Source organism: Rhinoderma darwinii, chromosome 9 (genome assembly GCF_050947455.1).
Source record: "Rhinoderma darwinii isolate aRhiDar2 chromosome 9, aRhiDar2.hap1, whole genome shotgun sequence".
Taxonomy (NCBI): Eukaryota; Metazoa; Chordata; class Amphibia; order Anura; family Rhinodermatidae; genus Rhinoderma; species Rhinoderma darwinii.
Window position 1 is genome coordinate 79,283,586 of NC_134695.1, and position 14,934 is coordinate 79,298,519.

General features: G+C 40.9%; 1 protein-coding gene across 2 annotated transcripts in view; it reads left to right on the forward strand.

The window, feature by feature from the left end:
- COG4 (component of oligomeric golgi complex 4) overlaps positions 1 to 14,934 on the forward strand; it is a 44,835-nt gene that overhangs the window by 895 nt on the left and 29,006 nt on the right. The gene's annotated exons all lie outside the window — the stretch shown is intronic.

Here is a 14,934-nt window from a genome sequence, read left to right on the forward strand (position 1 = left end):
ATATAACTCAGGATCAGTACAGGATAAGTAATGTAATGTATGTACACAGTGACTCCACCAGCAGAATAGTGAGTGCAGCTCTGGAGTATAATACAGGATGTAACTCCGGATCAGTACAGGATAAGTAATGTAATGTATGTACACAGTGACTCCACCAGCAGAATAGTGAGTGCAGCTCTGGAGTATAATACAGGATATAACTCAGGATCAGTACAGGATAAGTAATGTAATGTATGTACACAGTGACTCCACCAGCAGAATAGTGAGTGCAGCTCTGGAGTATAATACAGGATGTAACTCAGGATCAGTACAGGATAAGTAATGTAATGTACACAGTGACTCCACCAGCAGAATAGTGAGTGCAGCTCTGGAGTATAATACAGCATATAACTCAGGATCAGTACAGGATAAGTAATGTAATGTATGTACACAGTGACTCCACCAGCAGAATAGTGAGTGCAGCTCTGGAGTATAATACAGGATGTAACTCCGGATCAGTACAGGATAAGTAATGTAATGTATGTACACAGTGACTCCACCAGCAGAATAGTGAGTGCAGCTCTGGAGTATAATACAGGATATAACTCAGGATCAGTACAGGATAAGTAATGTAATGTATGTACACAGTGACTCCACCAGCAGAATAGTGAGTGCAGCTCTGGAGTATAATACAGGATGTAACTCAGGATCAGTACAGGATAAGTAATGTATATACACAGTGACTCCACCAGCAGAATAGTGAGTGCAGCTCTGGAGTATAATACAGGATATAACTCAGGATCAGTACAGGATAAGTAATGTATGTACACAGTGACTCCACCAGCAGAATAGTGAGTGCAGCTCTGGAGTATAATACAGGATATAACTCAGGATCAGTACAGGATAAGTGATGTAATGTATATACACAGTGACTCCACCAGCAGAATAGTAAGTGCAGCTCTGGAGTATAATACAGGATATAACTCAGGATCAGTACAGGATAAGTAATGTAATGTATGTACACAGTGACTCCACCAGCAGAATAGTGAGTGCAGCTCTGCAGTATAATACAGGATATAACTCCGGATCAGTACAGGATAAGTAATGTAATGTATGTACACAGTGACTCCACCAGCAGAATAGTGAGTGCAGCTCTGGAGTATAATACAGGATATAACTCAGGATCAGTACAGGATAAGTAATGTAATGTATGTACACAGTGACTCCACCAGCAGAATAGTGAGTGCAGCTCTGGAGTATAATACAGGATATAACTCAGGATCAGTACAGGATAAGTAATGTATGTACACAGTGACTCCACCAGCAGAATAGTGAGTGCAGCTCTGGAGTATAATACAGGATGTAACTCAGGATCAGTACAGGATCAGTAATGTATGTACACAGTGACTCCACCAGCAGAATAGTGAGTGCAGCTCTGGAGTATAATACAGGATGTAACTCAGGATCAGTACAGGATAAGTAATGTAATGTATGTACACAGTGACTCCACCAGCAGAATAGTGAGTGCAGCTCTGGAGTATAATACAGGATATAACTCAGGATCAGTACAGGATAAGTAATGTAATGTATGTACACAGTGACTCCACCAGCAGAATAGTGAGTGCAGCTCTGGAGTATAATACAGGATGTAACTCAGGATCCGTACAGGATAAGTAATGTATGTACACAGTGACTCCACCAGCAGAATAATGAGTGCAGCTCTGGAGTATAATACAGGATATAACTCAGGATCAGTACAGGATAAGTAATGTATGTACACAGTGACTCCACCAGCAGAATAGTGAGTGCAGCTCTGGAGTATAATACAGGATGTAACTCAGGATCAGTACAGGATAAGTAATGTAATGTATGTACACAGTGACTCCACCAGCAGAATAATGAGTGCAGCTCTGGAGTATAATACAGGATATAACTCAGGATCAGTACAGGATAAGTAATGTATGTACACAGTGACTCCACCAGCAGAATAGTGAGTGCAGCTCTGGAGTATAATACAGGATGTAACTCAGGATCAGTACAGGATAAGTAATGTATGTACACAGTGACTCCACCAGCAGAACAGTGAGTGCAGCTCTGGAGTATAATACAGGATGTAACTCAGGGTCAGTACAGGATAAGTAATGTAATGTATGTACACAGTGACTCCACCAGCAGAATAGTGAGTGCAGCTCTGGAGTATAATACAGGATATAACTCAGGATCAGTACAGGATAAGTAATGTAATGTATGTACACAGTGTCTCCACCAGCAGAATAGTGAGTGCAGCTCTGGAGTATAATACAGGATATAACTCAGGATCAGTACAGGATAAGTAATGTAATGTATGTACACAGTGACTCCACCAGCAGAATAGTGAGTGCAGCTCTGGAGTATAATACAGGATATAACTCAGGATCAGTACAGATATGTAATGTATGTATACAGTGACTCCACCAGCAGAATAGTGAGTGCAGCTCTGGAGTATAATACAGGATATAACTCAGGATCAGTACAGGATGAGTAATGTAATGTATGTACACAGTGACTCCACCAGCAGAATAGTGAGTGCAGCTCTGGAGTATAATACAGGATGTAACTCCGGATCAGTACAGGATAAGTAATGTAATGTATGTACACAGTGACTCCACCAGCAGAATAGTGAGTGCAGCTCTGGAGTATAATACAGGATGTAACTCAGGATCAGTACAGGATAAGTAATGTATATACACAGTGACTCCACCAGCAGAATAGTGAGTGCAGCTCTGGAGTATAATACAGGATGTAACTCAGGATCAGTACAGGATAAGTAATGTAATGTATGTACACAGTGACTCCTCCAGCAGGATAGTGAGTGCAGCTCTGGAGTATAATACAGGATGTAACTCAGGATCAGTACAGGATCAGTAATGTATGTACACAGTGACTCCACCAACAGAATAGTGAGTGCAGCTCTGGAGTATAATACAGGATGTAACTCAGGATCAGTACAGGATAAGTAATGTAATGTATGTACACAGTGACTCCACCAGCAGAATAGTGAGTGCAGCTCTGGAGTATAATACAGTATGTAACTCAGGATCAGTACAGGATAAGTAATGTATGTACACAGTGACTCCACCAGCAGAATAGTGAGTGCAGCTCTGGGTTATAATACAGGATATAACTCAGGATCAGTACAGGATAAGTAATGTAATGTATGTACACAGTGACTCCTCCAGCAGAATAGTGAGTGCAGCTCTGGAGTATAATACAGGATGTAACACAGGATCAGTACAGGATAAGTAATGTAATGTATGTACACAGTGACCACCAGCAGAATAGTGAGTGCAGCTCTGGAGTATAATACAGGATATAACTCAGGATCAGTACAGATATGTAATGTATGTATACAGTGACTCCACCAGCAGAATAGTGAGTGCAGCTCTGGAGTATAATACAGGATATAACTCGGGATCAGTACAGGATAAGTAATGTAATCTATGTACACAGTGACTCCACCAGCAGAATAGTGAGTGCAGCTCTGGAGTATAATACAGGATATAACTCAGGATCTGTACAGGATGAGTAATGTAATGTATGTACACAGTGACTTCACCAGCAGAATAGTGAGTGCAGCTCTGGAGTATAATACAGGATGTAACTCCGGATCAGTACAGGATAAGTAATGTAATGTATGTACACAGTGACTCCACCAGCAGAATAGTGAGTGCAGCTCTGGAGTATAATACAGGATGTAACTCAGGATCAGTACAGGATAAGTAATGTATATACACAGTGACTCCACCAGCAGAATAGTGAGTGCAGCTCTGGAGTATAATACAGGATATAACTCAGGATCAGTACAGGATAAGTAATGTATGTACACAGTGACTCCACCAGCAGAATAGTGAGTGCAGCTCTGGAGTATAATACAGGATGTAACTCAGGATCAGTACAGGATAAGTAATGTAATGTATGTACACAGTGACTCCACCAGCAGAATAGTGAGTGCAGCTCTGGAGTATAATACAGGATGTAACTCAGGATCAGTACAGGATAAGTAATGTATGTACACAGTGACTCCACCAGCAGAATAGTGAGTGCAGCTCTGGAGTATAATACAGGATGTAACGCAGGATCAGTACAGGATAAGTAATGTAATGTATGTACACAGTGACTCCACCAGCAGAATAGTGAGTGCAGCTCTGGAGTATAATACAGGATGTAACTCAGGATCAGTACAGGATAAGTAATGTAATGTATGTACACAGTGACTCCACCAGCAGAATAGTGAGTGCAGCTCTGGAGTATAATACAGGATGTAACTCAGGATCAGTACAGGATAAGTAATGTAATGTATGTACACAGTGACTCCACCAGCAGAATAGTGAGTGCAGCTCTGGAGTATAATACAGGATATAACTCAGGATCAGTACAGGATAAGTAATGTAATGTATGTGCACAGTGACTCCACCAGCAGAATAGTGAGTGCAGCTCTGGAGTATAATACAGGATATAACTCAGGATCAGTACAGGATAAATAATGTATGTACACAGTGACTCCACCAGCAGAATAGTGAGTGCAGCTCTGGAGTATAATACAGGATGTAACTCAGGATCAGTACAGGATAAGTAATGTAATGTATATACACAGTGACTCCACCAGCAGAATAGTGAGTGCAGCTCTGGAGTATAATACAGGATATAACTCAGGATCAGTACAGGATAAGTAATGTAATGTATGTACACAGTGACTCCACCAGCAGAGTAGTGAGTGCAGCTCTGGAGTATAATACAGGATATAACTCCGGATCAGTACAGGATAAGTAATGTATGTACACAGTGACTCCACCAGCAGAATAGTGAGTGCAGCTCTGGAGTATAATACAGGATGTAACTCAGGATCAGTACAGGATAAGTAATGTAATGTATATACACAGTGACTCCACTAGCAGAATAGTGAGTGCAGCTCTGGAGTATAATACAGGATGTAACACAGGATCAGTACAGGATAAGTAATGTAATGTATGTACACAGTGACCACCAGCAGAATAGTGAGTGCAGCTCTGGAGTATAATACAGGATATAACTCAGGATCAGTACAGATATGTAATGTATGTATACAGTGACTCCACCAGCAGAATAGTGAGTGCAGCTCTGGAGTATAATACAGGATATAACTCAGGATCAGTACAGGATAAGTAATGTAATCTATGTACACAGTGACTCCACCAGCAGAATAGTGAGTGCAGCTCTGGAGTATAATACAGGATATAACTCAGGATCTGTACAGGATGAGTAATGTAATGTATGTACACAGTGACTCCACCAGCAGAATAGTGAGTGCAGCTCTGGAGTATAATACAGGATGTAACTCCGGATCAGTACAGGATAAGTAATGTAATGTATGTACACAGTGACTCCACCAGCAGAATAGTGAGTGCAGCTCTGGAGTATAATACAGGATGTAACTCAGGATCAGTACAGGATAAGTAATGTATATACACAGTGACTCCACCAGCAGAATAGTGAGTGCAGCTCTGGAGTATAATACAGGATGTAACTCAGGATCAGTACAGGATAAGTAATGTAATGTATGTACACAGTGACTCCTCCAGCAGAATAGTGAGTGCAGCTCTGGAGTATAATACAGGATGTAACTCAGGATCCGTACAGGATCAGTAATGTATGTACATAGTGACTCCACCAGCAGAATAGTGAGTGCAGCTCTGGAGTATAATACAGGATGTAACTCAGGATTAGTACAGGATAAGTAATGTAATGTATGTACACAGTGACTCCTCTAGCAGAATAGTGAGTGCAGCTCTGGAGTATAATACAGGATATAACTCTGGATCAGTACAGGATCAGTAATATATGTACACTGTGACTCCACCAGCAGAATAGTGAGTGCAGCTTTGGAGTATAATACATGATGTAAGTCTGGATCAGTACATGTTAAGTAATGTAATGTACACAGTGACTCCACCAGCAGAATAGTGAGTGCAGCTCTGGAGTATAATACAGGATGTAACTCAGGATCAGTACAGGATAAGTAATGTAATGTATGTACACAGTGACTCCACCAGCAGAATAGTGAGTGCAGCTCTGGAGTATAATACAGGATATAACTCAGGATCAGTACAGGATAAGTAATGTAATGTATGTGCACAGTGACTCCACCAGCAGAATAGTGAGTGCAGCTCTGGAGTATAATACAGGATATAACTCAGGATCAGTACAGGATAAATAATGTATGTACACAGTGACTCCACCAGCAGAATAGTGAGTGCAGCTCTGGAGTATAATACAGGATATAACTCAGGATCAGTACAGGATAAGTAATGTAATGTATGTACACAGTGACTCCACCAGCAGAATAGTGAGTGCAGCTCTGGAGTATAATACAGGATATAACTCAGGATCAGTACAGGATAAGTAATGTAATGTATGTACACAGTGACTCCACCAGCAGAATAGTGAGTGCAGCTCTGCAGTATAATACAGGATGTAACTCAGGATCAGTACAGGATAAGTAATGTAATGTATGTACACAGTGACTCCACCAGCAGAATAGTGAGTGCAGCTCTGGAGTATAATACAGGATGTAACTCAGGATCAGTACAGGATAAGTAATGTAATGTATGTACACAGTGACTGCTCCAGCAGAATAGTGAGTGCAGCTCTGGAGTATAATACAGGATGTAACTCAGGATCAGTACAGGATAAGTAATGTAATGTATGTACACAGTGACTCCACCAGCAGAATAGTGAGTGCAGCTCTGCAGTATAATACAGGATGTAACTCAGGATCAGTACAGGATAAGTAATGTAATGTATGTACACAGTGACTCCACCAGCAGAATAGTGAGTGCAGCTCTGGAGTATAATACAGGATATAACTCAGGATCAGTACAGGATAAGTAATGTAATGTATGTACACAGTGACTCCTCCAGCAGAATAGTGAGTGCAGCTCTGGAGTATAATACAGGATGTAACTCAGGATTAGTACAGTAAAGTAATGTAATGTATACACGCAGTGACTCCACCAGCAGAATAGTGAGTGCAGCTCTGGAGTATAATACAGGATGTAACTCAGGATCAGTACAGGATAAGTAATGTAATGTATATACACAGTGACTCCACCAGCAGAATAGTGAGTGCAGCTCTGGAGTATAATACAGGATATAACTCAGGATCAGTACAGGATAAGTAATGTAATGTATGTACACAGTGACTCCACCAGCAGAGTAGTGAGTGCAGCTCTGGAGTATAATACAGGATATAACTCCGGATCAGTACAGGATAAGTAATGTATGTACACAGTGACTCCACCAGCAGAATAGTGAGTGCAGCTCTGGAGTATAATACAGGATATAACTCAGGATCAGTACAGGATAAGTAATGTAATCTATGTACACAGTGACTCCACCAGCAGAATAGTGAGTGCAGCTCTGGAGTATAATACAGGATATAACTCAGGATCTGTACAGGATGAGTAATGTAATGTATGTACACAGTGACTCCACCAGCAGAATAGTGAGTGCAGCTCTGGAGTATAATACAGGATGTAACTCCGGATCAGTACAGGATAAGTAATGTAATGTATGTACACAGTGACTCCACCAGCAGAATAGTGAGTGCAGCTCTGGAGTATAATACAGGATGTAACTCAGGATCAGTACAGGATAAGTAATGTATATACACAGTGACTCCACCAGCAGAATAGTGAGTGCAGCTCTGGAGTATAATACAGGATATAACTCAGGATCAGTACAGGATAAGTAATGTAATGTATGTGCACAGTGACTCCACCAGCAGAATAGTGAGTGCAGCTCTGGAGTATAATACAGGATATAACTCAGGATCAGTACAGGATAAATAATGTATGTACACAGTGACTCCACCAGCAGAATAGTGAGTGCAGCTCTGGAGTATAATACAGGATATAACTCAGGATCAGTACAGGATAAGTAATGTAATGTATGTACACAGTAACTCCACCAGCAGAATAGTGAGTGCAGGCTCTGGAGTATAATACAGGATATAACTCAGGATCAGTACAGGATAAGTAATGTAATGTATGTACACAGTGACTCCACCAGCAGAATAGTGAGTGCAGCTCTGGAGTATAATACAGGATATAACTCAGGATCAGTACAGGATAAGTAATGTAATGTATGTACACAGTGACTCCACCAGCAGAATAGTGAGTGCAGCTCTGCAGTATAATACAGGATGTAACTCAGGATCAGTACAGGATAAGTAATGTAATGTATGTACACAGTGACTCCACCAGCAGAATAGTGAGTGCAGCTCTGGAGTATAATACAGGATGTAACTCAGGATCAGTACAGGATAAGTAATGTAATGTATGTACACAGTGACTCCACCAGCAGAATAGTGAGTGCAGCTCTGCAGTATAATTCAGGATGTAACTCAGGATCAGTACAGGATAAGTAATGTAATGTATGTACACAGTGACTCCACCAGCAGAATAGTGAGTGCAGCTCTGGAGTATAATACAGGATATAACTCAGGATCAGTACAGTATAAGTAATGTAATGTATGTACACAGTGACTCCACCAGCAGAATAGTGAGTGCAGCTCTGGAGTATAATACAGGATATAACTCAGGATCAGTACAGGATAAGTAATGTAATGTATGTACACAGTGACTCCTCCAGCAGAATAGTGAGTGCAGCTCTGGAGTATAATACAGGATGTAACTCAGGATTAGTACAGTAAAGTAATGTAATGTATACACACAGTGACTCCACCAGCAGAATAGTGAGTGCAGCTCTGGAGTATAATACAGGATGTAACTCAGGATCAGTACAGGATAAGTAATGTAATGTATATACACAGTGACTCCACCAGCAGAATAGTGAGTGCAGCTCTGGAGTATAATACAGGATATAACTCAGGATCAGTACAGGATAAGTAATGTAATGTATGTACACAGTGACTCCACCAGCAGAGTAGTGAGTGCAGCTCTGGAGTATAATACAGGATATAACTCCGGATCAGTACAGGATAAGTAATGTATGTACACAGTGACTCCACCAGCAGAATAGTGAGTGCAGCTCTGGGTTATAATACAGGATATAACTCAGGATCAGTACAGGATAAGTAATGTAATGTATGTACACAGTGACTCCTCCAGCAGAATAGTGAGTGCAGCTCTGGAGTATAATACAGGATGTAACACAGGATCAGTACAGGATAAGTAATGTAATGTATGTACACAGTGACCACCAGCAGAATAGTGAGTGCAGCTCTGGAGTATAATACAGGATATAACTCAGGATCAGTACAGATATGTAATGTATGTATACAGTGACTCCACCAGCAGAATAGTGAGTGCAGCTCTGGAGTATAATACAGGATATAACTCGGGATCAGTACAGGATAAGTAATGTAATCTATGTACACAGTGACTCCACCAGCAGAATAGTGAGTGCAGCTCTGGAGTATAATACAGGATATAACTCAGGATCTGTACAGGATGAGTAATGTAATGTATGTACACAGTGACTTCACCAGCAGAATAGTGAGTGCAGCTCTGGAGTATAATACAGGATGTAACTCCGGATCAGTACAGGATAAGTAATGTAATGTATGTACACAGTGACTCCACCAGCAGAATAGTGAGTGCAGCTCTGGAGTATAATACAGGATGTAACTCAGGATCAGTACAGGATAAGTAATGTATATACACAGTGACTCCACCAGCAGAATAGTGAGTGCAGCTCTGGAGTATAATACAGGATATAACTCAGGATCAGTACAGGATAAGTAATGTATGTACACAGTGACTCCACCAGCAGAATAGTGAGTGCAGCTCTGGAGTATAATACAGGATGTAACTAAGGATCAGTACAGGATAAGTAATGTAATGTATGTACACAGTGACTCCACCAGCAGAATAGTGAGTGCAGCTCTGGAGTATAATACAGGATGTAACTCAGGATCAGTACAGGATAAGTAATGTATGTACACAGTGACTCCACCAGCAGAATAGTGAGTGCAGCTCTGGAGTATAATACAGGATGTAACGCAGGATCAGTACAGGATAAGTAATGTAATGTATGTACACAGTGACTCCACCAGCAGAATAGTGAGTGCAGCTCTGGAGTATAATACAGGATGTAACTCAGGATCAGTACAGGATAAGTAATGTAATGTATGTACACAGTGACTCCACCAGCAGAATAGTGAGTGCAGCTCTGGAGTATAATACAGGATGTAACTCAGGATCAGTACAGGATAAGTAATGTAATGTATGTACACAGTGACTCCACCAGCAGAATAGTGAGTGCAGCTCTGGAGTATAATACAGGATATAACTCAGGATCAGTACAGGATAAGTAATGTAATGTATGTGCACAGTGACTCCACCAGCAGAATAGTGAGTGCAGCTCTGGAGTATAATACAGGATATAACTCAGGATCAGTACAGGATAAATAATGTATGTACACAGTGACTCCACCAGCAGAATAGTGAGTGCAGCTCTGGAGTATAATACAGGATGTAACTCAGGATCAGTACAGGATAAGTAATGTAATGTATATACACAGTGACTCCACCAGCAGAATAGTGAGTGCAGCTCTGGAGTATAATACAGGATATAACTCAGGATCAGTACAGGATAAGTAATGTAATGTATGTACACAGTGACTCCACCAGCAGAGTAGTGAGTGCAGCTCTGGAGTATAATACAGGATATAACTCCGGATCAGTACAGGATAAGTAATGTATGTACACAGTGACTCCACCAGCAGAATAGTGAGTGCAGCTCTGGAGTATAATACAGGATGTAACTCAGGATCAGTACAGGATAAGTAATGTAATGTATATACACAGTGACTCCACTAGCAGAATAGTGAGTGCAGCTCTGGAGTATAATACAGGATGTAACACAGGATCAGTACAGGATAAGTAATGTAATGTATGTACACAGTGACCACCAGCAGAATAGTGAGTGCAGCTCTGGAGTATAATACAGGATATAACTCAGGATCAGTACAGATATGTAATGTATGTATACAGTGACTCCACCAGCAGAATAGTGAGTGCAGCTCTGGAGTATAATACAGGATATAACTCAGGATCAGTACAGGATAAGTAATGTAATCTATGTACACAGTGACTCCACCAGCAGAATAGTGAGTGCAGCTCTGGAGTATAATACAGGATATAACTCAGGATCTGTACAGGATGAGTAATGTAATGTATGTACACAGTGACTCCACCAGCAGAATAGTGAGTGCAGCTCTGGAGTATAATACAGGATGTAACTCCGGATCAGTACAGGATAAGTAATGTAATGTATGTACACAGTGACTCCACCAGCAGAATAGTGAGTGCAGCTCTGGAGTATAATACAGGATGTAACTCAGGATCAGTACAGGATAAGTAATGTATATACACAGTGACTCCACCAGCAGAATAGTGAGTGCAGCTCTGGAGTATAATACAGGATGTAACTCAGGATCAGTACAGGATAAGTAATGTAATGTATGTACACAGTGACTCCTCCAGCAGAATAGTGAGTGCAGCTCTGGAGTATAATACAGGATGTAACTCAGGATCCGTACAGGATCAGTAATGTATGTACACAGTGACTCCACCAGCAGAATAGTGAGTGCAGCTCTGGAGTATAATACAGGATGTAACTCAGGATTAGTACAGGATAAGTAATGTAATGTATGTACACAGTGACTCCTCTAGCAGAATAGTGAGTGCAGCTCTGGAGTATAATACAGGATATAACTCTGGATCAGTACAGGATCAGTAATATATGTACACTGTGACTCCACCAGCAGAATAGTGAGTGCAGCTTTGGAGTATAATACATGATGTAAGTCTGGATCAGTACATGTTAAGTAATGTAATGTACACAGTGACTCCACCAGCAGAATAGTGAGTGCAGCTCTGGAGTATAATACAGGATGTAACTCAGGATCAGTACAGGATAAGTAATGTAATGTATGTACACAGTGACTCCACCAGCAGAATAGTGAGTGCAGCTCTGGAGTATAATACAGGATATAACTCAGGATCAGTACAGGATAAGTAATGTAATGTATGTGCACAGTGACTCCACCAGCAGAATAGTGAGTGCAGCTCTGGAGTATAATACAGGATATAACTCAGGATCAGTACAGGATAAATAATGTATGTACACAGTGACTCCACCAGCAGAATAGTGAGTGCAGCTCTGGAGTATAATACAGGATATAACTCAGGATCAGTACAGGATAAGTAATGTAATGTATGTACACAGTGACTCCACCAGCAGAATAGTGAGTGCAGCTCTGGAGTATAATACAGGATATAACTCAGGATCAGTACAGGATAAGTAATGTAATGTATGTACACAGTGACTCCACCAGCAGAATAGTGAGTGCAGCTCTGCAGTATAATACAGGATGTAACTCAGGATCAGTACAGGATAAGTAATGTAATGTATGTACACAGTGACTCCACCAGCAGAATAGTGAGTGCAGCTCTGGAGTATAATACAGGATGTAACTCAGGATCAGTACAGGATAAGTAATGTAATGTATGTACACAGTGACTGCTCCAGCAGAATAGTGAGTGCAGCTCTGGAGTATAATACAGGATGTAACTCAGGATCAGTACAGGATAAGTAATGTAATGTATGTACACAGTGACTCCACCAGCAGAATAGTGAGTGCAGCTCTGCAGTATAATACAGGATGTAACTCAGGATCAGTACAGGATAAGTAATGTAATGTATGTACACAGTGACTCCACCAGCAGAATAGTGAGTGCAGCTCTGGAGTATAATACAGGATATAACTCAGGATCAGTACAGGATAAGTAATGTAATGTATGTACACAGTGACTCCTCCAGCAGAATAGTGAGTGCAGCTCTGGAGTATAATACAGGATGTAACTCAGGATTAGTACAGTAAAGTAATGTAATGTATACACGCAGTGACTCCACCAGCAGAATAGTGAGTGCAGCTCTGGAGTATAATACAGGATGTAACTCAGGATCAGTACAGGATAAGTAATGTAATGTATATACACAGTGACTCCACCAGCAGAATAGTGAGTGCAGCTCTGGAGTATAATACAGGATATAACTCAGGATCAGTACAGGATAAGTAATGTAATGTATGTACACAGTGACTCCACCAGCAGAGTAGTGAGTGCAGCTCTGGAGTATAATACAGGATATAACTCCGGATCAGTACAGGATAAGTAATGTATGTACACAGTGACTCCACCAGCAGAATAGTGAGTGCAGCTCTGGAGTATAATACAGGATATAACTCAGGATCAGTACAGGATAAGTAATGTAATCTATGTACACAGTGACTCCACCAGCAGAATAGTGAGTGCAGCTCTGGAGTATAATACAGGATATAACTCAGGATCTGTACAGGATGAGTAATGTAATGTATGTACACAGTGACTCCACCAGCAGAATAGTGAGTGCAGCTCTGGAGTATAATACAGGATGTAACTCCGGATCAGTACAGGATAAGTAATGTAATGTATGTACACAGTGACTCCACCAGCAGAATAGTGAGTGCAGCTCTGGAGTATAATACAGGATGTAACTCAGGATCAGTACAGGATAAGTAATGTATATACACAGTGACTCCACCAGCAGAATAGTGAGTGCAGCTCTGGAGTATAATACAGGATATAACTCAGGATCAGTACAGGATAAGTAATGTAATGTATGTGCACAGTGACTCCACCAGCAGAATAGTGAGTGCAGCTCTGGAGTATAATACAGGATATAACTCAGGATCAGTACAGGATAAATAATGTATGTACACAGTGACTCCACCAGCAGAATAGTGAGTGCAGCTCTGGAGTATAATACAGGATATAACTCAGGATCAGTACAGGATAAGTAATGTAATGTATGTACACAGTAACTCCACCAGCAGAATAGTGAGTGCAGCTCTGGAGTATAATACAGGATATAACTCAGGATCAGTACAGGATAAGTAATGTAATGTATGTACACAGTGACTCCACCAGCAGAATAGTGAGTGCAGCTCTGGAGTATAATACAGGATATAACTCAGGATCAGTACAGGATAAGTAATGTAATGTATGTACACAGTGACTCCACCAGCAGAATAGTGAGTGCAGCTCTGCAGTATAATACAGGATGTAACTCAGGATCAGTACAGGATAAGTAATGTAATGTATGTACACAGTGACTCCACCAGCAGAATAGTGAGTGCAGCTCTGGAGTATAATACAGGATGTAACTCAGGATCAGTACAGGATAAGTAATGTAATGTATGTACACAGTGACTCCACCAGCAGAATAGTGAGTGCAGCTCTGCAGTATAATTCAGGATGTAACTCAGGATCAGTACAGGATAAGTAATGTAATGTATGTACACAGTGACTCCACCAGCAGAATAGTGAGTGCAGCTCTGGAGTATAATACAGGATATAACTCAGGATCAGTACAGTATAAGTAATGTAATGTATGTACACAGTGACTCCACCAGCAGAATAGTGAGTGCAGCTCTGGAGTATAATACAGGATATAACTCAGGATCAGTACAGGATAAGTAATGTAATGTATGTACACAGTGACTCCTCCAGCAGAATAGTGAGTGCAGCTCTGGAGTATAATACAGGATGTAACTCAGGATTAGTACAGTAAAGTAATGTAATGTATACACACAGTGACTCCACCAGCAGAATAGTGAGTGCAGCTCTGGAGTATAATACAGGATGTAACTCAGGATCAGTACAGGATAAGTAATGTAATGTATATACACAGTGACTCCACCAGCAGAATAGTGAGTGCAGCTCTGGAGTATAATACAGGATATAACTCAGGATCAGTACAGGATAAGTAATGTAATGTATGTACACAGTGACTCCACCAGCAGAGTAGTGAGTGCAGCTCTGGAGTATAATACAGGATATAACTCAGGATCAGTACAGATATGTAATGTAT